The following is a 27,380-nucleotide window of genomic DNA, read 5'->3' as shown; positions in this document are numbered from 1 at the left end:
GATGTCTGCACCTGTGGTGTTCCCACGCGCATTAATATTCCTTACATACAGGTGCATGCTGGGACAGAACTCTGACGATAAGCCAGGGATGGGATCTCAGTGTTCTCAGAGCCCATTGGGGCGCGGGCAGTTCAATGGAGGAGAGAGGGAGAGGAGCTTGCAGCCACGTGCCGGGACATAAGCCCCGCGTAATCCTTGTAGCCCCCATTGTCTCCTGTTTTTAAACCAATTAATGTCAACTCCAGCTTCACAAAAGGACTTAATGAGAGAAGGCAGAACTTTCACTGTTTAGGGGGCCCACAGTTGCTGTGAAGAGAGAGAAAGAGAGAGAGAAAGAGGAAATGAAAGAAGAGAAGAAAGAGAAAAGGGAAAAGGAAAAGAGAAAGGGAAATGAAAAAAAAGAAAAAAGCAGGAATGGGGAGGATTAGGAATAAGGACAGGAGGATCATCCTCTTGAGCCCAAAACCTACATAGCGGGACTGTGGTGAATTAGATGCTATCTGACCTCTGGGTAAAGGGCCATACTCTTATCACAGGGGATAGAGTTTTATTTACTTTTTGGGAGGGCCCATGGGGTTGGATCCTATGACCATATGGTTAAGGAAATGTTTTTCAAAGACCCAACAGCTACTGTATTCACCTTGGCCAGGCTGTCACCCCATTACATCCTCAGTGCACGCCATACCTCGCCTCTCATTTTTATAAGCGTGGATACAGCACTTCCCACACCCCACATCGTTTTTCATTCGGCGGCACATATGAGACCGCAGCGATGTCTCCCCTGCTTGGAAATCAGAAAGATGAGACAGCGATGATAAGGACAGGTGAGAGAGGGAGGGAGGGGGGTGAGGAAGGAAAGAGAGTGGCAGAGGGAGATCAGGTGTTGATGGTAATACAGAGGGAAAGCGGTAATTTCGTTGTCGCTTTGCGGCGGGCGGAGTAGCCCTGATGACATGCGGTGTAATACACGCTCGGCCCGTACTTCACCGCCCCCCCCCCCCCCTCGAGAGGCGCCCCCGGCACCCCACCGTGACGCCTGGCTCTGCAGCCGAACAGCAAATTTCACCGACGTCGCCTCTTTCATCCGACCATTATCGCAGGTCTCCGGGTGATTCTCGCCATGGAAACGGCGGCTGTTAGAACCTTCGCTGTGTCGTTGCCTTGGTGCCCCTTTGCTTTAGGGCACGAGGTAACGTGGAGAAACAAACAGGTGCGGTAACGGGTGTGTCTCACCCCCAGAAGGGTCTCCTCATTCCTGACCCGAGTCGTTGTGTTGTTGCCCGATTGTTGCCTTAATTGGATCACTGCCGTAAACCATCGTTACGGATGCTGAGAATGTCAGGATTCAGCAAGCGTGGGCCACAGAAACCTGGTACCTCCGCTCCACCCACCTGCTCTTCCTCTGGGACCAGAAAGGTGACTGTAATGGGGTGACATCCTGGCCAAGGTGCATTTAATAGTTGTGGGTTCCTTGGACAAAACATATCTATAATCATATGGTCATAGGATCGAAAGCCATGGGCCCTCAGGGCTACTCCTAAAAAGTAAACACAGCCCTATCCCCTGTGATACAAGTACGCCCCTTCATCAGAACCGGGCCTTGATGGGGTACAACAGAAGCTGAAAGTCTTTCCCGAGTTGAGACTTTCTGTCAGATCCAAGATCCAGTGGCACGTGAGGCGTACTGCCTCAGGGGATGGGGGGGGTCAGGGATGGTGGGGTGGGAGGTGTTTGATGGAGGGCCTGACGAGGAGGAGGCAATACATAATTAAGTCTATTCTGAGAGACTTTTCGGACGGCGGAGAAGGGGAACATGACAGCGCTTCCTCCACACACCGCGTTAATGCGGCTCCGGGTGGGACGGAACAGCAGGTCACTCCACGTGACGGCACCTGTGGCTACGCTGAGCTCCGCAGCGGGGCCCATCACTCACTGCCACTCCGTCGTGGTGTGACGAACGCCCTCTCACCCACTTACCTCAGCACGTCTCCAAGACAGAACTGGTCAGATCGTCCCCCCGCGTGACTTTAACTGTAACAGAGCTCTTTTATGCCTTAATGCTTTCATCTCAGTCGAAGCGCACTGAGATACACAACGGGGTCAATGCACGCTGAGGTACACAAAGGACAGAGAGGGGAGGAATGAGGTGTGTGTCTGCGTGTGTGTGTCTCTGTGTGCGCGTGTGTGTGTGTGTGTGTTCTGTGTGTGCGTGGGTTCCTGTCTGAATGCGATCTGTATAGCATCAGCTGTCAGTGCCAGACAGGGTGGGATAATCAATGTGCAGAGTGACCAGAGCTGACCTTCTCTCTCCTGTATCTGTATGCTCCAGCAGACACCTCCCCACCCACACACGCACACACCCACAATCACACATACACACACACACACCCACACACACACACACACCCACCTATGCACACACACACACCCACCTATGCACACACACACACACATACACATATATACACACACAGAAAAACACACATAGACAACACACAGAGAAAAACGGACACACACTGACACACAGATAAAGACTCATCTTCAGTCATACTCACTCTGTACTAAGAATCCAATGGAAAGCACCTCAATTCGACCAAACAATATATTACAGGGCTACATTTTCATTTTACCTCTTCCTCTTCAATGTTAGCAGGTATCATCAAACAAATGAGTTTGGAATTATATTATAAAACACATGTATGAATAAGTGCTACATACCGGTACATATAAAATTGGAAATTTCAAGCTTGCTGTGCCGATTGGTGCGGTTTATCATAAAACCTTTCTCTGTCTGTCTCTCCAAGGTACGTCGCAGAGATGAGAAAAGAGCACTTCCTGCTTTTTCATTTTCCTTGAATGTTATCTCGCATTATCCTTTACAAGCGACATTTTATTTAGTTTTGCGCAGGGTGAATCATGAATGCCATAATTCCCCCAGATGCCCAAAGATGAATAATACAGATGAATCAGTACTGATAGAGCAAGAAAACTGACAGATCTCCTTCATCCATTCTCCTGGTGAGATCCACAAAACAACGCCAGCATTAAGGTTAAGACCAGGCTGCAGATCCCTTGCACTAACGCACATACAGCCTCCTCCTTATCCTTATCTATGATTATGTACCCCTTACCCAGAGAATTATTCATATATAAAGAGTTATTAAAAGTAATTTAATAAAAAAATAAGGTATTGCCTTTATATAGCCAATTTCATCCCTTTAAATAATCTTAAATAACCTTCCAGAACCCTATACTTCACAGACCAACTTGGGTAAAGCTTGGCAGGCATTTATATACCAGAAAACTCAATACAAAGTGGTAAAAACTGAGACCAGAATATATGTATCCACTCTGGGGGATGATTAGATGAGTCAGACTCAGATAGTCAGCAGGGGACACCCTACAGTACAATAGGGCCATTGGATCTTTAATGACCACAGTGATTCAGGACACATAAAGTACAATTAATTTGTAATTTTATAGATATACACTTCACTATACATGTCTGGTTCTTACACAAACGAAATACTTGCCAACAGCTGTCATTTAAAAGTGAAATCTTAAGAAATAATAACATCTTCATAAAAGTATACAGTGACTAATTATTTCAAGGCAGCCACCTGCATATGGTTTGGGGGCTCATATTGAGATGGAGAAAGTACTCATTCAGGAGAGTCAGAACTCAAGTATCCACTCACTTCTCACTTCCTGATGAGGTGAAATGTTAAGTGCTGATGCTTCACGAGTAGAAAATTGAGAAAATAATGGTGGGGTTCTCAGCTCCTAGGATGAATTAGTACACTTCATTTTCATGCCAAATAAAGTGTGAGATAAGGTAACGGATATCAGGACAAAAAATGGAAGTTGTTTTGAGGATTGGCACACCTTGTGATTGGAGTGTACTTCACTCAGACTGCAATTGAAGGACTTTCATGACCCTGGCGAGTAGGACCGGGGCGGCCATTTTGGTTCTTCACATAAATTTAAATGCGGTTTGGTTTCCAAACAATTGACGCAGGTGTGCCTAATTTGGGGATCAGGCAGGGCTGTTTAAACAGAGAGAGAAATTGTGCTGGGAGGAGGTTTACCTGCTAATGGGAGTAAAGCAGAAGGAGAAAGAGGAAGGAAAAAAGATATGAGGTAGGAGGGAAGTGACAGGGGACCAGGCAGAGGGAGTAAATGACAGAATGTTTGGCTAAACAGCGTCTCCATTTGGCGAGAACTTATACCTGGGTGCATCAGAGCAGAAAGAAGCCAAAGGCCTTGCTATAGTGACGATGATAGGGCCCGCACTTAGGATGCTTGATGGAATTCAACAGATTTGTCAATCGGTTTCAGTTATACTAACTAGAATGATAATTAGCCATTCAGGGTGAACTCAAACATCAATCGAGGTTGTGTGATACATGTATGGTACTATGGAAACAGTGTGTGTGATGTATGTATTATGTACTTGTGCATGCACACGTAACACACACACACACACACACACACACACACACACACTGCACTAAAGAGAAATTCGCAAGTGGGTATTGATTTCTGTACTATATGGGGCAGCAAAAAATGCTTTGATCTGTAAGTTTTCTGATACCAGCACATGGGCCTTTTAAGTTGGTTTGTATCCCACCATTAAATCCACCAGAAAAGATACTGGGAGGAGGTGTCAAACAAACCACATGACCAAAAACAACAGCAACACAGTGAATGAGCAGAGCCTCTTATCTATGTTGTGGATTATAGGTAATACTACTCCTGAGCAGGAAGGGTCTTGAATTTTCTTTGATTATACCAGATAGGGATATGTGGATCTGTGAAACCTAGCTCTCCAGGGGAGCTGGGTTTTCTCTTTTTGTTCTGCCAAAGACTTCATTTTCAAATGTGGAAATGAACCAGTCTGATGGAAGCTTGACATTTGATTTCAGCCCCTCAAAGCGGAAAAAAAAATATGATCGTGGCCACTGTGACATCTTAACAGTGACACAACATCAAACCCTTTAACATCTCATTCAAACTAAAAACTCCAGTAAATAATTAAACATTTATGCACACATAATTGAGCACTCCCATGAGGCTTTTGTGGATAAACAAGGTAATTCTGTCTTGAAAAAATGGTTATTTATTTAGGCTAATTCATGCTTTTCATAAAAGCTGCAGCAATCTTTCCATTAGTTCAGAAAAATCTTACAAAACACTGTACTTGTTTCTGATTTTACCGTAAACCACAAGCATTCAAAGCATGGGTTTCTGACCACTCTGGAAGGTTCCTAATGCCACTATAAACAATAAAACAATGAAAGGGCGTGGACTGAAGAATGAGCAGTGTCATACACTTCCCCATCAAACAACTTTGCATCATACGCATAAACTTCTAAGTCTTTAACTTATATCAGAATGTTCTTGCATTTTGTGCAAAAAAAATGTATAACAATATTAAGGAAGGCTGTATGGGAAAACAGGAAACATCATGCTATGTAGTGACAACATTAAAACATTTGCTCTAACAACACTCTTGTGTACTACGTCAAAGTACCTGGGTCAAAGATTTGTGGTTAAAGTTGATCATTTGATGACAAAATCAAGATCTGTTGCTTGCTGGTCCACTCTAGTCACTTGCTAATCCAGACAAGTCACTTTTCCACTTCAGATGATTACTCTCAGAAATGAAAATGAGTGAACTCATCTCTGATTTCTGTCTGATTTCTTTTTAACGGCGATGGAAAAAGTACGTGCACCTGACTGCAGGATTGCTTTTCTGATCACCATACGTAAATGAAGCGGTGCATACCTGACATAGAAAACAGCAGAAAATTGCACTTAGAAACTTCAAATGTAATGCAAGCATATAGTATGCGGCAGCAACCTGAACACAGAGCACAATGTATCTATAATGTAAGCACTGTAACTACTGCAATCACGACTGAAGTCTTGTGTTTGGTGAAGAGAGGTATTCTGTTCTCGCCTTGCAAGGACTGTGCAAACTGCAAAATGATGCGCAATACCTCAAGTGCTCTCGAGAAGTATGCTTTAAGATTACCCCACTCGCTGAGAGACTCGGTTTGCCGAGGGAAAAAAATCAGAGATTACAGTTTATCTATAACAAATTGCTAAAACATGATGGCCTCCGTACCATGAAACCAAATGATTATGATAAAGTTAAGGTATTCTGGTCTCCTTGGGCCAGCAGCTCGCATGTTCGAATGTGATGCCAAAGGCAGTTAACCCTCCTGTTAGCTGCTATGCTACAGCTGCACCCTGCAACAAATAGCATCTCAGCGGAAGCAATCTGCAGTGCATTTAAGTGCTAATAATGTTTACATTATTACACACACACACACACACTCACTGGCACACAAAAATGCACACATATTACAAATAATTCACTTGAAATGATTATTTAAATCCACAGTTTGTTGTTTCATTGACTGGTTAAGTGGATGAAAAGGTAACAAAACAACAAAATCATAAAATGATGTGACGTTAACCACTATCAGGCTAACAGCAGCAGCAGCAGCATCAAGCCCTGTTTTGATATTCACATCAGATAATGAGCAACCAGGGTGGTTCTGCTATGGAATCAAGCCAAAGGGAAGGCGTTTGGATGAATGCACCAAACCTTTCTCACTTAACACTCTACGTGCTGGTTTAATGTGTGCCACTTGACTTAAGTGTCCTTATCCTGAGTTTCATTTTCAAATTCATTTCAAATTCCAACAACACATACATTTAAAATAGCAACTGTAGAGTAAACTGCCGATCATCCCACAGCGAACAGTCATTCCAGGTGTATAACTGATGCTGGTTGGTGCTTTAATTTCTGTTTGAAGAACAGGTGAGCTGTTTAAGTTTAGTATTCTGACCAAAGCAATGCACCAAGGTGCTGAGGAAAAACATGCGTGTCTGAACAGCAGCAAAAAGCTGGGCACAATATTTAAATTATTTAACAGCCTGATAACTACATCTTTTTTTGTTTTATTTTGAGAAATACGCTGCATTTCTTCATTTTGCATCATTTCTCTCATATGTAATTCCGCTCCGTTTCATATTCATGAAAAACACAGGCCAATGTAAATATCCATAAACCACATAATGACAAACCAACCATAAGCTGTGAAACGGTAATGTCGGACAAGTTCATTTTCAGGTCTTTCATGTCACCAATCCACAAACAAGATGCTGAGGTAAGACTAAACAAAGGTTCCATGTTGGTATAGTTACAACCCAAATGTCAGACCCGCCTTCAGCCAACTCCCTGTTCAGCCACACCCACGCTCTGAGTCGCCTGAGTTTTAACCACACCTGCAGCAAATTCAGTTAATCACCACTGGGGGATTTAAGGACTGCAGTTCAGGCACCTCTTTGTGAGGTATTGCACTTGCACACTGAACCGGTTTCTTGGTGTTTGTGCTTTGCTCTGTTCCTATTTTGACCTGCTTGCCTGTCTTTTGACCCTGCCTATTGTCTGATGATTTGGATTTTTTGTTTGGGACTACTCTTTGCCCTCCAAGTTCCTTGACCCTGGCTTGTGCTTGGACCATTCTAGAAGATTCTGCTTTGGATTTGTGGACTCTGTATTAAAAGTACTGGAGCTCTGCACTTGGGTCTTCTGACTCTTTCGTTACAACAAGAGCGTTCTGTCTCACACTAATGGCAGAAATCAGAAACAGAACATGTCAGTGGCTCCAACCTTTAACTTGTCTCAGGGTGTGAGGCATCATGTGTTAAGCATTCCCTTTTTTTGGCCTTCTGTCGTCCATAACTTCACTGGGAGGGATAACCTGGATACTAATGAAGATCATTAAATAGCCTTGAATGAACAAGAGCTTCGGGAAGGAGGGGGGAGAAAAACAGACTTCTTCACTGAGAACTCTCTCCCTCCCTTCTTCTTTGCCAGTGATTTTAGTGAAAATTTAGGAAAGAGAGATTGCGGATACCTGCATTCTCTCTCTGCCCCCCCCGTGTGAAGTGGACCCTGCTTCCATAGCAGTGGGGAGAGGTGAGAGACACAGATAATTAGCTGGTGTCGTGCAGTCAAACCCCAGGCCCTGTGGCTAATGGACGGACTGACGCCCGCAATCAGGCGCAATAAGTACGCCTCTGTTCACACGACAACCGAGCCTCTGTGCGCCCCTGCGGAGAAATCCATGTCATTATCAGGTGACAATGTGCGACCACGACAGGGGAAAACGCAGGATGGTCAGGCACAACCTGACTGCTGTTTCTGCTCAGAAGGACGAGGAGGCCTTCGAGAACAACCAGGAATTTCCTGGGTTTGGATATCACGCAAGGACACCTCCCAGATACAGCCAATATCCCCCAGACATATAAACAGGATGGAAACTACAAAATGATATAAAAGATCTTATTTTTTTAAAAATTATGTCCCAGAATTCATTGCCAAATCTAACCTCTTTTCTACCATGCGGGGCTCTGTGAGATGCTGTTGTCAAGGCCTAGAGGATAGTCCGTGAATAGACTCCCTCTTAGAGAGACTCACTGTCCCTACTCATGTTACAACCTTCTGTAGCTCTCAGGGTCATGCAAACCCACGGCAGCTCAGAGAGAGGGCGTACAGCACCGAGGGTGTAGTGGGGTATACTTAGGGACTTACCCATCTCCTTCAGGGAACAGGACCCCAAAAACGTGCTGAAGAGGAGTGAGCCCCACACACACACACACAAACACACACGGTACCAAAGCCCTTACATCACAGTATACCGCATACATGTTTAAGCCGGCATACCCACGCCCACATTTCAAGTGCGAGAATGGCCCCACCCTTCTACTTGCAACCATTCTATAATGCCACCTTCATTAAAACTCACTCGCCCCAAGACACTGTCATGCATCAAAGCACAATATACACATAAAATATAAATGTGAATAAATGTTAAGTACACACGCATTTATGCATATTAAGTATAAACAAGTATAAACGATAATCGTACACACGTATACACACGTTAAGTATAAATGAGTATAAATGATGAAGTGTACGCACATGTATATACGTTAAGTGCAAACATGTATAAATGCTAAGTACACACACTGGTATTCATGTTGAGTATTAACAGTATAAACGCTCCTGTCCTCGCAGCCTCCTGGCTGCCGCTCTCTCCGCCAGCCTGCCTGCTGTCTAATTACCGGGACGTGATGGATGCGTTGGATTTGATTACCGAACCCTGCGGAACTGATTGATACCGCCGCGCGGCTCCTCTAACAACTTCCATTTAGCTGAAAGAAAAAGCGCCCGTGAGTGCACCCTCACTGGCGGCGAACGGGGGGGGCGGGGGGTTGGGGTGCAGTAAGGAAGACGAACGACAGGGAGCAGAGACGGGACGGGCCCTCCTTTCAACGCTGATAAAAGACAGGGATAAATCACTCTCTCGGCTGAGAGGTGGGGGGGGGGGGGGCTGGGGGCTGGGGGCTGGGGGCTGGGGGGGGATAATGAATCCTCTTTTCGTAATTAATAAACTGTCCTGATGATGGGACGTCCTGCACAGCCGGCAAACTTTGACTGTTCAGAGAAAGGGTTGAGAGAATCTGTTTGGAGGGCGACATCAAGATCCTGATACAACAGTATGGGATGTAGAGGTGATGTTCATTATGAGGTATGGAAGCTGATAACATACTGTAGGTACTGATATCCAGACTGAATGATGATGATAAACTATGCAAAGTTTTCATATAGGACACCCACAGCAGTTTACAAATAGGAGACAATAAAATAAAAAAAGGACAAGGCGATTTTTCATTTATATGAAAAATGGAAACCCTTCTTGCACGTTGGGAAATAACAGATGACATTTTCTCTGGCATTGTGTTCTTGATCATCCATTGTTTCGAAGGCATTTCTGTGTGGCTAGACTAATGGCTCAGAAAGACCGCAAAACACAGCTAGGCATTCTGATTTCGTGACATAATCCAGTATTTTCAGGCAATGCACTTGTCTTTGTGGTGTTCCTTATTGCATACAAAAGAGTTTGTACCAACTGGCAGCAGAGGCTGGCGACACTGCAAATGGCATTCCCATAAAGAGATCAAACACATGGCTCGGCCATGAGGGTGTGTGCATGGGGATAGTGCTGAACTCTTGCCAGGTTCGAAGGGGCAGGGGTGTCTGTCGGACTCGATCTATGGTGTCATTCGCTTGACGACAAAATGACATCAGTGGCTGCAAGGACATCTTCCAGCGTCCGTAACTCTCCGCACCTCTGAGTCACGTTATCATGATTCAGTGCCAGATTTTTTTTTTTTGTTTGTTTTTATTGAGCTGCATTGTCCCTCAAGATGACTTGGCAGTTTTGACTGAACTGAGGCCTTCACCTTTCTGGGGAATATTTAATTACTGAATCGCGTGTGACTGAATGAACTGGGACGTGTGGCCTCGAAGGATCCGGGAACACCAATCACATCACCTGGGGCTCTCCGTTTATCCAGGCAGCACTTCCTCAACAGTTCGACTCCCAAATGATCGATGAGTTACAAATAATTTCATCAATATCCAAATTCTCTACATTTTGTGATAACCCCCCGTTGACTCTCGGTGTATAATTTAATTTTTCACCACCACTAAGCGGACACTATGTTAGTGTCAGTCTCTATGGCTTTTTATTATACTGCACAGCTGGATCCCTTTATGGCTGTTTTTTTTTAAACAGACATTTACATTTATTCATTTAGCAGACGCTTTTATCCAAAGCAACGTACAAAAGCGCATATAGTGGGCAAACAACAGGCACAAGGGCAGGATGTGTACAGGTCATACAATACAGATAGCGCTGAAGCTGAGCACAAGGTCGGTGTAGCGAGCCAAAGCTAATCTGATCTAAGGTTACATATGTCGAATACAATCACTGGGACAATAAAGTACTGCTATACTACCTAGGCAAAAACGTGCTACAGATACAAGGTAAGAGACAGAGCTACAAGTACAAGCCAAGAATCTTAGATTTACAAGGTCGAAATGGCAAGGGTGTCAGTCCAGGTAGAGTCTGAAGAGGTGTGTCTTCAGCCCACGTCTGAAGACATTATAAAGACAGAAAAAGCTCTGAATGATGGGAGTCAGCAGTGGCAAGCAGCAGCAGTGAGGGCGGAGTCTGCACCGGGTGCACGCCGGGCTCCCAGGCCTGCGTTAGGAGCGCGCATGCCGGGCTCCCAGGCCTGCGTTCGAAGCGCGCACACCGGACTCCCAGGCCTGCGTTCGGAGCGCACACGCCGGGCTCCCAGGCCTGCGTTCGAAGCGCGCACACCGGGCTCCCGGGCCTGCGTTCAGAGTGCGCACGCCGGGCTCCTGGGCCTGCGTTCAGAGCGCGCACACCGGGCTCCGCTCCAGCCCCTGGCATCATACGCGGCGCACAGCGCGAGGTCTCCTCAGCTGGGAGGGTAAGAAAAGGCTGCGTTATTCAGCGATTAAAAACAGCCTTCTGAGGGAGAGTGCCACCTGCGGAACCCGCACGTGTGCGTGGTTCTGAAAGAGGAGCGGCGGCGTCTTTATTTTCAGCGAGCGCGGGACCTGCCGTGAGCGCGACCCGCCGTGAGCGCGACCCGCCGTGAGCGCGACCCGCCGTGAGCGCGACCCGCCGTGAGCGCGGGACCTGCCGTGAGCGCGACCCGCCGTGAGCGCGACCCGCCGTGAGCGCGGGACCTGCCGTGAGCGCCGTTGCCGCACGCGCTGCGAGGGAGGTGGCCGTGAGGCTGTCGTTTACAGCACCCTGACACACGTTTCCCCGCGCAAAGACGGCCGCCGCCACGGCGCCGGTGCCCAAAACGAAACGGCACAAACGGCCACTACTCATGCCACTAATTGCCTTTGAGATTCACGGCGAACGTGGCCGTGACCAAATCCAAGACCAGATTAAAAATGGGATTATTGTTATCAGATAATCTCGTGACCAGATTTGCTTAATTTTGACAAAGAGCTTTGTACATAAAAGGCTTGAGCACAGCAACAAAAAGTAGCCAAGAGTTTACTGGGTGTCACTAGTTGTTGGTGGGGGGGGGGGGGGGGGGGCTTGTTAGAAAGAGTTATAGAGGTTCTTTTCACAGACTCCTTTGCCTGGTGCAGATAAGAAGTGCTGCATTGTTGATAATCCCAGGAACGCAATCGATACTCATCTCGCTGGACCTTTAGGCCACTATTCAGCTATTCAAACAGACTTCTCGTCAAGTCTCCGATTTCTCCTTGCTCTGTTCTGCAGACAGGGGGTTTCGGGGGTTGGGGGGGGGGCGCGAATCTCTCTGCTTTATTTACTGCGTAACAGGTGTGGCGTTGGTTGGCCGTACAGTTTTATAGTTCCAAATGAGTCCATTAGTGTTGCAAAAACTTGGCCTTTAAGAAGAATGCAGCAATTTCCATGATTTTTACGCTAATTCTGAGCCGATATTCTCTGGAGCAAAGGAACCGAGACAGAGAAAAAAGAAAAAATGAAGACACAGACATTCTTTATACACATATACCCACATACACAACCAGACACAAGTGCATGCACAGGCACGCACACACGCACATGCACGCAAGCACATACACAACCAGACACAAGTGCATGCACAGGCACGCACGCACGCACACACACACACACACGCACACACACACACACACACACACACACACACACACACACACACACACACACACACACACACACACACACACACGCATGCGTACAAACACACAAATGTAATTTCCTTTTGAAGTCACCCAAAAACAAAACAAAGAGCCACTATACAGCAACCCTTAAGCAGACAACTGGATGAGATGGACGTGTCCAGGTTTGAGAGTTCCACACTGACTAAAATGAGGCAAGGATTTTAAAAAGCTGCCGCGGGACACCCAGGGCACTAATGCATTCGTTTGATAGTGAAGGAGATGCATAGTGTTCTCAATATACATGGCACACCGCACAATGCGTCTCCTCAGCACACCGGACCCCATGCCGCCACAGCACATTTTAGCAGTAAAAGAACGAGAATTCCGTTTTGATCTGATTCACCCACAGCACGCTTGTCATGGCACAGGTGCTCCAAAACGAGGAGGAGGAGGAGGAGGAGGAGGAGGAAACAGCACAACATTTTTAAGCATTTCATTAAAAATCCACATCCATCCAAATACGAACCTTAGTTATCACAAACAGAATGCAGAGGAAAGGGCCAAAGGAGAGTTAAATTAAACCGTCACTCAACGACCAAAGAGACAGTTACTCAGCAATATCGGCATCTACAGCACCGCCACAACGGGGACGTGTAGTGGAAATGAACACAACTGTCATCTTCTCCTTCTGTGAGGGCTGGTCCTGAGAAATAGATTCCGTTTGCAACCATCACGTAACAGCAGATTTAATAAAATATGTAAGTACGAGCAGAGTGAAAATATCTGAAACATGCAAAAGTGACACAGTTACGTGTGCGTTGGACAAAAAAAAAATTTTCATAATCCTCTTAAATCCTCTTATTAGAGCACATAGAAAGTTCAGCAAAAAGTCGCCTCCCTCTGCTATTGCTTGCGCTGGAGTTTATTAGCAAAATGAAATGAGAATCCACCCCTCCCCCCCTCTATACAATCAAAATGGGCTGGGCTCTGAAATGAGATTTCTTGACCCGATGGATAGTGGCTTTGGTGGGGTGGCAAAGACATGGCAGCCATCGTTAGTGAAGAAACAGGGGCCCACAGACACTTGTCTGCAGTGAAGCCGTAGTACAGTACATTTGGCTTGACCACACAACCATCTATCTCCAACGTGCACAAGCCCAGTCTATGAGCTCTGCTCCCTCACCGTTGTGGGAACTGGGTGGCCCCTTGTTTGGGTCTGTATTGGTTTGCTCTTTGTTGCCATGGCAATCTCTGTCCCAACCAATTCATTATTATTATTACATTCATTTAGCATACACTTTTGTCCACAGCAACTTCACAAAAGAACAGAAGTGTATCCAATCAAATTGAATGAGCAAAAGTGTTTGACCATTATTATTATTATTATTTATTGTTAAACATACTGAGGTGCAAACATTGAGATCTTTGAGACTTAAGGGTACAGGCAGACCTTTCCTCGTGGTTTTTATAATGCATTCCTTCATGCATTGCTTATGCCATGCAATTCATATTACCAGAATGGGAATATAGCAGTGACATTCAGGCCCGGGAAATCCCCATTAAACATGCTCTTCGGGTTTCCTGAACTGACCCTGCAGTTCCTTCCCTACAGCTTACACTCAGAGTAGAATCTATGCAGCAGTTGTTGAAATCAAATTTAGACTGAGATCAAACTAATTTTATTCCCACAACCGCCCACTCCCCCCCCCTCCCACAAGCACGGTTTGGTGCTTCACCTCAATGCCGCCTCAAGATAAAACACAGACCAAAAACCCAGAGGGGGCCCACGGTCCTACATATGGGGGCTTTTTCACTGAATATAGAAAAGCCAAACCGAGAGACTTTATGTTACATCTAGCTTTTTCTCACTCTCTCTTTACCCCCTGATAAAGCCTCCCTTTTGATTTGACAGCCTGGTCTTTCCCTCGGAAGTAATAAAAAATCTCTCGGTAGACGTCTAATCCACTAAGTCCCGTCAAAATCATCAGGCCTTCCTTTAACATCTGATGGTATGCAGGCCCAGACTTGAGCAAAACAGAGTGAAAAAAAGGGAGGAGATCCATCACTGTCCTAATGAGCCACGCAGGACACCCAAATTACACTTATCTGATTTCCCCCCCGGTCGTTTTCCACAACTCCGTGAAAACTTTGTAAGGCTTTTAACGGTCAATTCAATGGCCCTTGGATTCAGTAAAAAAACCGCTCAGCTGCCTTAAGGGAAAATGCTATCCAATAATGCCCCTCCTAGATTAATCCAACACCTTTTCACAAACAGAGTGGCTTTTTCTTCATGGTGGCTTGGTGATGCGGATTGAATCCGGGTGTCTTTGCTCTAACACGGCGCCAGATTAATCTGGGAGAGTTTGTTATTGTTTGAAAACCATTTTCCCTTAAAAATGACTCGGCAGTTGCAACTGCATCCAGTGCAAAGCGTCCCCGAACCTGGGCACGTCTCCGTACTCCCTGCACCTGCTGTTATGAATGTCTGATGGGGATGTCTGTTTCAGAAACCCTCTAAACTTGAGGGTTGAGTCCAAGGGTTCATATCAGCGTGCATTGAAAGAGTCCTGTGAAGTGAACCAGTCTGAACCAACAGAACATGTGCACCTTCATGGACCACAAAATATGGATCAATTCATTGATCTATCAATGGATCTGGATCAATCAATTCTGGGCATGCTCTGATTCCAGCACATTTTAGAAACCGCAGCTTGGCCTTGACATCACATTTACATTTATTAATTTGGCAGATGCTTTTATCTAGACTTACAAGTGAGGCAACACAAGCTTTGTGCATCATCTGTAACAGCTACAGGTTTAGAAGACTGATGCTAAGAGAAATGTACAACTGAGACAGCTTGAACCATGACTGCATGCCACACACATCTAGCTAACAGCACTCAGTCAACAGTGGCAAAAGACCTGAGCATCACTCAGTAGCCTGTAACGACTCTGCCTTCCTCCAGGGGGCAATGTTACCATAATGGAATCATTATGCATGACAGAGCACAACTAAACCGTGGCCACTCTTATAGACATTGAAAGTAATTAACCTCTGCCACACTGTGTAATTCCAAGGTGAGCCCGTGTCATTTTGCAACAGGGTTGGCTGCCCAAGCAAACCGATGGAGTGACGTGATCACATGTGGCTTGCTAGCTTCTGAACTGAAGTGACTTTCAAATCCCATTGATAAAAAAAAGCCAAAAAAATTTCAGGAGACGCCAGTGCAGGCAGCCCAATCTATCACAATGTAGTTGCTGTACACATACTCTATACAATGTGACCTTTTTACTTAGTTTTTTAGGTGCCTTTGTTTTGACGTTTTGATGTTTGAAAGTAAAGCTCAGAGCTCCAACTTCCACTGAGGGCCAGACGAAGGGCAAAAATATTTAAACCAATTAGACTCCATCAGAGAAAAGTCCCGATTGCCTCCAGACGACAGCGGCTGTCTGCTGCCCTGACGTCAGAGTTGTAATGAAAACTGAATGATAATGATGCCGAGAATAGATGCACCGTCTTATTTTTGCACCGTGCGTAGTCCTCATCTAGAACAAGACAGCTCTACTTTGTGATATTTATAAACCGGCGCCAGCTTGAATGAGATCCACCGATACCACGGCACAAATGTTTATTTATTTATTTATTTCATAGCGAGAGCTGTGAAGATGAACCTGAGACGGGGGGGGGGGGGGGGGGGGGCATAATTTGGAGAACAAGAGCCCACTCCGGTGAAGAGCGGGCCGTGTTTGACTTCGGAACAGCATGTGGGAGGCGAGGGATCAGAGCCTGCAGATATCGCGGCGCAAAGGCTCGCCCTGTGACAAGAGGAAGCCGGGCGCGTGCTAAGTGTGCTCCGCGGCTTGTTGACTCTGCAGATGGAGAGGATTTTGCCGAGGACGCGCCAGTCTGCCTCCACGCTGACGCCTAATCAATGACTTATAACGAACGAGGGGGGATTTTCATTGTGCAGCTGTTAACTCTACTCTCAGAGGACGAGTGGAAGTAAATGCAGCCTGTTTTTGTAGGGCTGATAATATAGTTAGGTCTAGTCCTGGAACAAAGGCACCGAATGCACCAAAGTTACAAATGAACAGTCATCTGCAAAAAAAGTCATCTTTTGTTATGGACCTGAAATTTTTTGAACAACAGATAATGTACAACATGTCCTGGAAAGTCAATAAAACATCCTTATTTTCTGTTGAGAAGCTGTGCCTTCAAGAATACTACACAATACTACAGTTGTGTTCCACACAACAGCACAGGGGTCTTATATTAAATTGTTTAAGTTGTAGATATATGCTTAAACAACACATATGGGACTTTTTTAATAGAGTCACCCTTGGTGATATACAGTATGTCTATTCTTGCATATTGTATGTGTTATAACTTGCATGTTCTGTGTAATTCATTATGTAAAGCTCTGTGTGGTTATTCCTTTATAGAATACAATAAAGGCTGCAAACAGTCTATAGTCAGGAAAAGAATATGAATATGAATTTTGGACATTTTTCTCCCAGTAGACAGAAGCAACTGCCAGTGAAAACCTGTTTGTGATAATCCTATGCTAATGTATGACTCAACAAAAAAGACGGTGGACTCCATGGGGACGGGATATTTACAGGTAATCAATAAAATATTAGCAGTTCGCTATTATCGTGTCCATGACGTCTCGGTGGATTAGACCAAAAAAAAAAAACCTATGAATCATGTCATTTATGATTTATGAACATGTGAATCATAACCCTATCCCCCACCCCCGACGCTTTGGTTCCCATAAATTCCCCAGAATGCTGAGCGGTGGGTCCTGTTTCACAATGGCAGAGAATTATTTCTCTTTATGTGTCTCTCAGCAGTTTCAACTTTAGATTTAGAGATCAAAAAGAGAAGCAGAAAAAAACACCTTCAAAGAGTGGGGGGAAAAAAGAAAGGCTTTGAGCTGTTTTTTTGAGGGAATAAGAATGACATAGAATAATCCCGCACGGTACTTGAGGGGTCTTATTCCAGAACCGCGTATCAGGAGAGGGTCCCACTTCAAAGAAGGCAAGTGCCACTTAAGGAATGGATGTTTACTGTTTGCCAGTCGTCAGAGGTACTCACTGCCTCGCCATCAGGAAACCGTTCTCCATGGCTTCTGTTAAAAAAAAGGGTCGTCTCTGGTCACGTGTTACCCCCACCAGCTCACAGATTGTCACAGCCGCTGCCCAGAATCTGAAAGGAAAAAGGGAAGAGGGATATCATCAGCTGACTGTGCTTTTGGCTGGCCTCCACTGCCTAATCAAAGAAAAACGGCCAAACAAACTATGCTGTTGGCTAATTTCCAATGGGTAATCAAAGAGCAAAAAGCCATTACTAATAGACAATGCTACTGCTTATTTTTTCTCTGCCTGAACAAAGGAAATACCACTGCATCTGCAGCTCATTTCTGTAAGCCTGTAAATTAATTGTGAACCTGTAAATTCTATTCTAAAAACCACAGCTCTAAGCAACAGAAAACATGTCATTGTTCACACATATTTGCTCCCTTAAAATTGCTCCGCAGTTTGGCTCCTTCTTGCGAGGCAATCAGCTACCGGAGGTACTCTCTAGATGAGATGGCTACAGTGAGAGCAACCAAATGAACAGTATGTACATCCACGTACAATCATGCCCCTAAAGATATTAAAATGTATGAAATCATTTAGGTTGCATGGACAGGGGAGAGCCAAAATGGATGACCTTGAGGTTTTGAAGGGAAAATTATGCACAGCAGCTACTGGAAACCAAGTCACATGTTTGAGGAGGCTCATAGTGAGGTAACGACTTGAATCTCAGCATGGTTTGCATTCATGCATTTTGTCTCTTAAGAAAATGACCGCCATCCATTCAGTTTTTTGTTCTGTTGTAGGCCATTTTGACAGGCTGTGGTTTTATTTTTATATAGGGTGATTCACCATTTCAATCTGACGAGCAAGCATCTTTTCAAAACCAACACCCGAACATACTTACACAGTATACAGTGAATTTTTTTCAGCTCAATTTGTGTACTTTATCAGTTTATCTAAATACCACTCTTTTCAAATACTTTTGGAGGAACGAAGATCTTGAAAATTAGAATAAGCCAGTAGCTGAATAAATATGTTGATAATTTAATATTTCTGGGTTGAGATGAATGCAACGTTCCAGACATTCCGAAAATAATTTTATTAAGTATTTATACTTATATAAAACATTCAAGAATATCATTTGCCTCAAAAAATTGAATTTGTCTTGTGCTATTCAAAATATAAAACATTGATGACAAAGATAATATCCTATGATCGGGTTTGCAATGTGAAACATATACAATTTTTAAACAGCATGCAACAGTCACCACTGAACATTGTATAATTCCTCTATAATGACACATATATCCTCAGAATAATAAGCATCTAACTGATAATCTGGAGCTGTTCATGAAGGTAAAGAACGCCATGGTAACCATACTACTTTTGTTACACAAATTAGGCCTCGTGGGAGTTAGTCGAAATGAGAGCCACCACTCGCAGCTGTTTAAATCCCTGACTGTCAGTCATCCAGCTTTAGTGCTTTCTCGAGTCTGTGTTTGCTGGGCAGTGAAGAGATGCCTTCCATGATCAGAATCTCTCAGTGCATCTACCTTTTCATGCAACTGGGTTAGGTGCACTTTGCACTTTCTCTTCTTAAAGTCGCTGTGGATAAGAGCATTTGCCAAATGGCAAGAATGTAAATGAGCATGTAAATGTGAATGAGTGTTGTGGAAAGAGAGAGACCATTGAAAACCTAGGCTGTGGAAAGAGCAAGAAAGAGAGAGAGAGAGAGAGCACTTGTCAGACAGTGTATGAACATCCTTTAGAATGTGTTTCTGTGCGTGTGTGTGTGTGTGTATGCACATGTGTGTTTGTGTGCGTGTGTGTGTGTGTGTATGCACGTGTGTGTGTGTTTGTGTGTATGCACACGTGCCGCTGCGTTTCTGCGCGTGTGTGTGGTGTGTGCGTGCGTGGGTGCCTGTGCGTATACTTGAGGGCCGGCATTAATATTGCATTCCTTTCCTGTGATTTGTCTTTGCCAGGGTGATGATTATTCATGGCAGAGGGTAGGGAGTTGGCAGGGACGCTGGACCTTGCTGCAGCTTTTCACAAAGTCCCATTGCTCTTTTCTAAGGCTTTTTTTTCAAAAGCTTATCTGCCGTGTTCATTTTTCTGCTGCTCATCGGGAGTGACCTTCTTCTCACCGGCAGAAGCAGAGGACACCAACAGCCCAGCCCCAGACCTGAGGATGCGGCTTCACCCGGCACAAATTCACTTAACATCGCTGTCCTTCAAAGGTAATGGAAGGAAGCCGCTGACAGGAAACCAGTTCGGCCTTCATTCAACCTAGGAGTCATTTTTGAATACTAAACCTTGCTTGTTTCGCTTGTTATGCCTACACTGTTTCCAGTAAGTTCAAATGGTTAACAAAGGAGATGGCTACATGGTGGTAAAGAATGGAGTGAGAAAATGATCTATGGACTTTAAAAAGGCCAGTCTGACCTGTGATTCCACAACAAGCATGGCCATCTGGCTCCACACTTACACCATGACAACAGTGCCTTTGGGCATTAATGTTAAGCATTAATTGAAAATGGTCTCTCTCAGATCCGGTCCTGGAAACAAGATAACCATGCTGGATTCCGTTTCACTTGGCTACGACCCATTTGATTTGTTTGACCTCTTTATCGATACTGTGGAAGACTGTATTTAGAATATCTTGACAGTCGATCTGCTATAAGTCCCCTGTGAAAGCCCATGTGTTATCGGTGGCGTATTTGTCCTACTTAAACTTTACAAGTAAAGGCATTTAACATATACTTTGACTAAATATATATCCCTTAAACACACCTGAGACAGGTGTCTCAAAGAACCTTAATTAGTCAATCAGCTACTTCTTCTAGTCTCTGAAGCTATTTGAACTGATTGATCTTGCTCAGTTAAGCTGAATATGAATGTGTATTGCCTTGTTTAGGAGAGAAAAATGAGAGGAAAAAAAAGTCGAAGGCATCCTTGTATTTCTCTCCCTTCTTAGTATGCATTGCTTTTGCTGAGGAAAATCAGCAGGACTGGTCAATTACTGTCCAGTAACTCCAGTTAGTATTAAACAAACATTTCAATCAAACCTGTCAGAAATAAATAAGACACCAGCTGGAGTAACCAGTATACACACCGTGCTCCATTGAGGGCTGAGGGGCTGAGAAATACTCATTCAGTATTGAGAAATATGAATGCGACATACACAACACAACACAACACATAAGGCCGGCAGGGTGCTGGTGCAACCCCGTGGATACAGAAACTGAATGTCTCAGATACAAAACAGCTCAGTAAATGAACGTGGATCATGATCACTTTCCCTCAGGAACAATCTGTCATGCAAAACATGGTAATTACCAGAGCTTTCAATGTTTATGCATTAATGCGGGTAATTAATTGATTAATAAATAGCGAATTATTGTTATAAGGCAATGAATCACAGTTCCATATTGACTTTCTTGGAAAACCGTAAGTGAGGTGCTGTGCAAGGTCTTACTATGCAAAGTAAAACTTTTTTTTATTTGCATCATTACCTGCAATCATTTTTGAAAAAAAAAAATACTCTGACAGCTCTAATAATTACATTTCCTTCTTGTAAGTTTTCACAATAAGTCTAGTCCTTTCCATTTTTCCATTTCCCCTTTTCTACTGCCCTCTCTGAGCGCTCTGCGCGCTGTGTTCGGTTTAAATTAGTTTCCCGTAAAAGGTTACAGCAGGTATCTCCTGACATCAGCGGCGGAAAGCACGCTGTAGCCTCTGGGCAGTGACTGCTCAGGTCATAGACGGTCTTAGCCCCCGACAGCACACCGGTCCCTGCAGACTCTGATGTTAGCTGATGGTGGAGCCCCCTCGGGGCTGGAGGTCACCTTCGGTCACGGCGTGACCCGCTGTGGCAGGTACCGCGGGAACAGACTCACCCCATTCTGCAAAGCTTGCAATGTTATCATGCTGTTTTATCTGGCTGTGTCCAATAGCAGTGAGGACGCTCTGCTACCAGAATGTTTTTGGTTCGAATCCCGAGTTACCACTGCTGTTGTGGATCTTCAGCAAGGTACTTATCGCAAATGACTTACTGACTACAGTATCTAGTGGGATGGATGCACATGAAGACAGGAAACTACAGCATGTAGACGCATAAAGGCATAAAAGTATGAAAATTTTCCCATTTCATTGGCTTAGCAGATGCTCTTATCCAGAGTGACTTGCTTAGCTTGGAATATTTACGTTACCCTGTTATACAGTTGGATTTTAAAGGCATTTAGTGTTAGCTACCTTGCCCAACTGTACAGTTATTCCCAACAGCAGTGCCTCCTTTGGGAGTCAAACCTGCAACCTCTAGGTTACAAACCATTCTCTTTACCACCACCTCACACTGCTGCTCCATTTTTTAGGCAGTTAAGACATTGCAGGGCGTTGCACAACGTTCTGCTACTTTACCTATTATTTATTTGTTTGTTTTTTGTAGCAATGCAGGTACATTTTGTGCATGGGGGAAACAAGAACAGCACTGCCTGAATTATTTGGCATCAGCCCGGCTAACCCAGTCTCTCATAACATTTCTTCAATGTTACCCCAACGTTGCCCCGATGTTGGCAGCCAGCCAACCGAGGCATTACAACCGGGCAGCCCTGGCTTCACTCGAATGCCTCTGTCGCAGTGCGTTTGGGCTTCAGGTGGGCTTCAGCCCCTCCCTCCGCCTGATAGACAGGCCTGCTTGCATAACGCGTCTAGGGAGCAATCTGCAAGCGAGGTCACAGGCCTGCCTCACAACCACTGCAGGTTTTTTTTTTATGGTAATGCGATCAATACCTTTCTCATCACATCTTCGCAGTTAATAAGACATTGCAGGGGTTTTTAATTAGGGGGAAATCCTACAGCGAATTTCTCTGCGCAAACTCCAGGCGGAACAGTGGCCATCGCAGCCCGCCTCGGATGCTCTGGGTGAAAGTTTCCTCGGACTGGGGCAATGTTTAATATAAAGAGACAGACTCAAGCGTGTGTGCTTGTAATATCTCTGCGCTTATAATACCCAACAACCGTCATCTCTCACTCTGATTCATTTCTCAGCTAATAATCTGCTGAGAATACAGTAATGAAAGCCCAGATTCACTTGCATGCACTATTACAATATTACATTCCATAATTAATTTGCTTGGCGGCTGCCCTCATCCAAGGCAGATTACATTTCTGACACTATTTGACGGTGAACCAGTACTTAATTACATTCTTCATTTGCCTGCCAGATGCCCTTTATCTAGGGTGACATACACGGCTTACGTTGCATACGTTATCCAGTGATGCAGCCGGATATTTACTGGAACAGGCTGAAGTTTAAGCACCTTGTCCAAGGGCAAAGCGGCACTCTGACTGGATTTGAACTCACAACCTCCTGATGACAAGTTCTCTGACCAGAACTTCAAGCCTGATATGGTAATTACCATGCAAATGGTGCGAGTGGTTGAACACCAAGCTCTGGGGCGCCTTTGGGATCAAGGTTTTTCCCCAGGACTCGTTTCAATTACACTGATTTTAGAAACGTGTCTCCTCAATGTGACAGTGGTAGGATTGGGGGCGGGGGTGGGTGGGGGGGAGTACGCTCGCCGCTTTCCCTTCAAGGCTGGCTTCAACACCAAGGTTAAATTGACCTCTGATTTAAAGTTAAGGGCCCTCAAACCCTGGGAGAAGCTCCTTGACAGGCAAAGCTTTAGAGTCTTAACTACTGCTCCACACTGCCACCACCAGCAAAGACACCGAGCTATATGCAACCCTGAGATACAGCACTCGCCGAAATGCATTTTCAGGACGAAAGCTTCATGCCTCTGTCAGAGTCTATTCCCTCTGAGCAAGGGACGGTGATAAAGCGGCACGCAGGATCATTATGAGGGCCGTGCACGAACGCAACGCCTCGTCCCGCGAACGGCTTCCCGGGCCAGACGGAGCGTAACACCGTCCCCCCGGCGAAGGGGCGAGCTCCCCGAATAAATGATGTTTCGGACCGAAGGCGGCCTCGCTGAAGGATTCCTCTGCCGTGCAGAGGGCATGCATCTTTCAGGGGAGGCGATGCTGCGCGTAATTGAGTGGTGAAAAAAAAAAAGGAGAACGGGGAAGATCTTCATTCAGCGTGTGCCACTGCTGCTCAGACACGGCCCCGGGACGACAAGAGGGGGGGAAGAGGGGGGGCAGGGGGGTGTCTGACTGCAGTCACGACGCATCTCTGGCCTCCGTGCTGCTGTCCCAGAGCATTTCGCCCCAAACAGACACCCCCCCCCCCCCCCACCACCACCACCACTACCCCCCCCCGCTCCCCACTCCCCACTGCATCCAGACCACTCCACGTTTTCGCTGTCAAACTCCGTTTGAATATTTAATACGGTCATTTTCTCCTTCGCTGAGAATCCTCTGCACTTTTTTCTATGCTGCATCGTTTTTCCGTGTTTTTCTGTGCCGCGTTTCAGTACATGATATTCCAAACAGAGGGAAGAGGGTTTTTTTTTTTTTAAAGTGCCCAAGAACAAGCTAAGAATGGATCTGCAAGACGTACAAAGAGAGCCCATTATAGACTCTGTAAGGAAATGTCTTTGATATCATGTGATCTACAACCACCATATGTGATCACACGGCTGTATGTAGGTCTGTAAGATATAACAATATAATTGCTGAGATAAAAAGACACATTTTCAAGACAAGGTTCTGATTGATGGCGGCTGTCAAATGAGACCTGAGACCAAATGAGTGTAAGCCGCCTCTCAACACCTGAGGCGATGTAAGAAATTTATGCTGTTCATGTAACACGCCTCGTGACGACCTTGTTTAGTAACGTTTTACCGTAAACCCCAGAGATGAGTCTGGATGCTGGGTGAAGTGCGTGCGTTCGACGAGATGGAGGATGCACACCCTGTACTAATGAGACGTGGACTGACTGGTTAACTCATAATAAAGAGGAATGAGGAAACTCAAACACTCTCTTGCACACCATTTCACATTCATTTAGAATGGGGAAGAAAAGAAAACCCACACATTTCTGCACAAACTTTGTCTTGATCAATGATCATAGATAATAATTACACTGATTGTGCCAAGACATATTTATTTGAAATGAATAATATAATCTTTCATTCTTGCTTTTGGTGGGAAATATACAGATTTTACTGAATACTTATTCTATTGAATATATTGAATGAGAGAGTGTGTGCACCCTTATTTGCTATGCATTATACTATATATTAGTTTGCAAAACTACTGTATGCTTGGAGCCAGATGTGAACATGCATACACAGCTGCATACCCATCTACTTCTCACATGGGTGAATGTGGGCAATGGGTGCAAATGCATATATATGTTTATGCATACTGGTGTGTGTGAATCTTCACATCTGTGACTAAGTGTATGTGTGGTTGTGTGTGAATGAGCATGTGCTTGTGTGGGTGAGAACATGCGTGTGTGTGTGTGTGTGTGTGTGTTTGTGTGCCTCTGTGTCTTTGTGTGTGTATATATACATGTCTATGTGTGCATGTGTGTAAGTGTGTGTGGGTGTATACATGTGTGTGTGTGTGTGTGTTTGTGTGTGCATATGCATGAGACCGTGTGCTTGTGCAGTTTGGTGGCATCTTCCCCGCCCTGTGATTATCTGCACTAGCTTACAGCCACCAATGTTTGTCTTCTCATGCTGAAGTCAAGGAGAAACATCGCAGGCCTGTCTATACACTCCAAACCCCTGGATCATCAATAATTTATACCCATGCTGTTGGGTATGCCAGTTCACCTCTTCGCTCTCTCATCCTCTCTCTCTCTCTCTCTCTCTATCTCTCTCTTTAGACCCACAATTCCTTCTGGGAGTCCTTGGGCTCTCGTTAAACCTTCTCAGGTGTCCTACAATGTGTGTGTGTGTGTGTGTGTGTGTGTATGTGTGTGTGTGTGTGTGTGTGTAGGAGGAATGACAGTTCTCTATTTAGAAACATTTAGTGGTTAGAAGAATGAGGGCATTCCAGCTGACCCCACCCCACATAATATTGATCTCTTGATAAGTGAACTACGCACTAAAATGTTCTTGCACCTTCTCTTATCACCAGGTCTGTACCCAACAGAAAAATACCTTTTCTCCTCAGCAAAACATAACCTACAGCTGCAGAAAGCTACCATATAGTGCTAACTCAGAACCATGTTCTCACCACACTCTAATCCCCTCGACAATCCCATCAGCACCAGCTCTTCAGTCCCCACTGATTCCCCTCTGCTACCATTCAATGGCCTGCCCACAAACACACACACACACACACACACACACACACACACACACACACACACACACACACACACACACACACACATTCCTTCACAATGCGTTGCTTGATAGTGTGACTGTGACTCTACTCGTGCTGGTAACGGCTCCTAAAGCGTATATCAGAACTGAGTGTCCTGTTAAGAGGAGCGAGAGTTGAATGTTACATTTCGTGACTTCGTCACTGCACCTGCGAACCATGATGACTCTCTTTCGCAAAGAATGTGCACTTAGCCCACTTGGCACCTCAAACTGCTTCAATAGTGCAGAAATGGTTCGAAAACCTACTCCTAATGGCTGGCATTTGCCAGAGAAATGCAGGGGCCGCACTTTTCTCAAGAGTATGACAGGGGTGCCCAACCTGGTAATACAAACCCTAAGGACTGTCAGAGTCCTAAATTCTATACCTGCTGGAAGTCACTGGAACCGGAGTCGCACTTCAGTAACCTGCCAGTGGAGACCGACAGCAGTGTTAATTGACAGCTGCTTGGCAGGGGTGTGGTGTGTGATGACAGCAGTGTCGTGGGGAAAGGTTTTGTCACTTCAGAATGAACCCACGCGCTGAGTGTTCAGGCACCATGCCAAACTGGAGAGGCGCCCACCGACACTTCTGCCAGTGCCACTCGCTGAAAGACCAGCAAACAAATCTTTAAGCCCCTTGTGTGTGCACAGCCGGACTGCTGGTAAACACCGCCCTTCATGGAACAATGGGCCCAGCAGCATGCTGTGATTGGATCACAGGCCAGATGGTTAGAGCCAATCAGAGCTTTGACAATACCCATGGGCCCAAGAATGCTGGACATGGTGGTCTTTTTCCCCGTTTTAGATATTCACGTCACCTTTGCAGCAGGTTTTTCTACTAATAATCTTCGCTTTCCGTTGATATTTCTCGCCATAATTTCTCTCACAGTCGGAATGTGGTAGTCGGGGAGCGGAGGTAAAAACAACAAAATGGCCTCTAATTTTTGATGGTATAATTTGAAGAAAAGCTCTTGCTTGACATTGCCGCTCCTAAGATGATTGCAGAAAAGAAAAAACAGTGGAAAAATAAATTCGCAGAAATCACTTCCCCCACCTCTAAATTACCTCCCGTTGTTCCAGAGTCACAAGCGAGCAATTTGAGAAATAACGAAGCCCTGTTTTATCAATTCCATTCCCGTGTTGAATCAAATGTAGCCTCGGGGTATGTTATTAGAACAGAAACCTGTTTTATTTGCTGAGCGTTTAACCAACTCCCATTTTAAAGTAAAGCAGACGTAAATTGCACATATGGTCTCAGACCAATTTACGCCGTTTTACCTCCAGACTACAGTTAAATGACTGACGCAGATTATTCTCCTAATCTTGTCTCCCCATGGTCATGGGATGCCTTATGTTGCTGTACTCCCAATAAACAGTATCATTAAGGGATTGGTGAAGGCTCCAGGTGAGGATCTTTACATCAATCA

General features: G+C 45.1%; 1 protein-coding gene across 1 annotated transcript in view; it reads right to left on the bottom strand.

The window, feature by feature from the left end:
- The window catches only part of dlgap3 (discs, large (Drosophila) homolog-associated protein 3), a 132,322-nt gene that overhangs the window by 40,307 nt on the left and 64,635 nt on the right, over nt 1-27,380 (bottom strand). The window contains exon 2 of the mRNA XM_036555488.1: nt 17,688-17,798. The gene's annotated coding sequence lies outside the window, so the exon portion shown is untranslated. The remainder of the gene's footprint in view (nt 1-17,687; nt 17,799-27,380) is intronic.

Source organism: Megalops cyprinoides, chromosome 21 (genome assembly GCF_013368585.1).
Source record: "Megalops cyprinoides isolate fMegCyp1 chromosome 21, fMegCyp1.pri, whole genome shotgun sequence".
In the NCBI taxonomy this organism is placed as follows: domain Eukaryota; kingdom Metazoa; phylum Chordata; class Actinopteri; order Elopiformes; family Megalopidae; genus Megalops; species Megalops cyprinoides.
The sequence above is the reverse complement of the archived record's forward strand: the minus strand, read 5'-3'. Positions and strand labels throughout refer to the sequence as shown.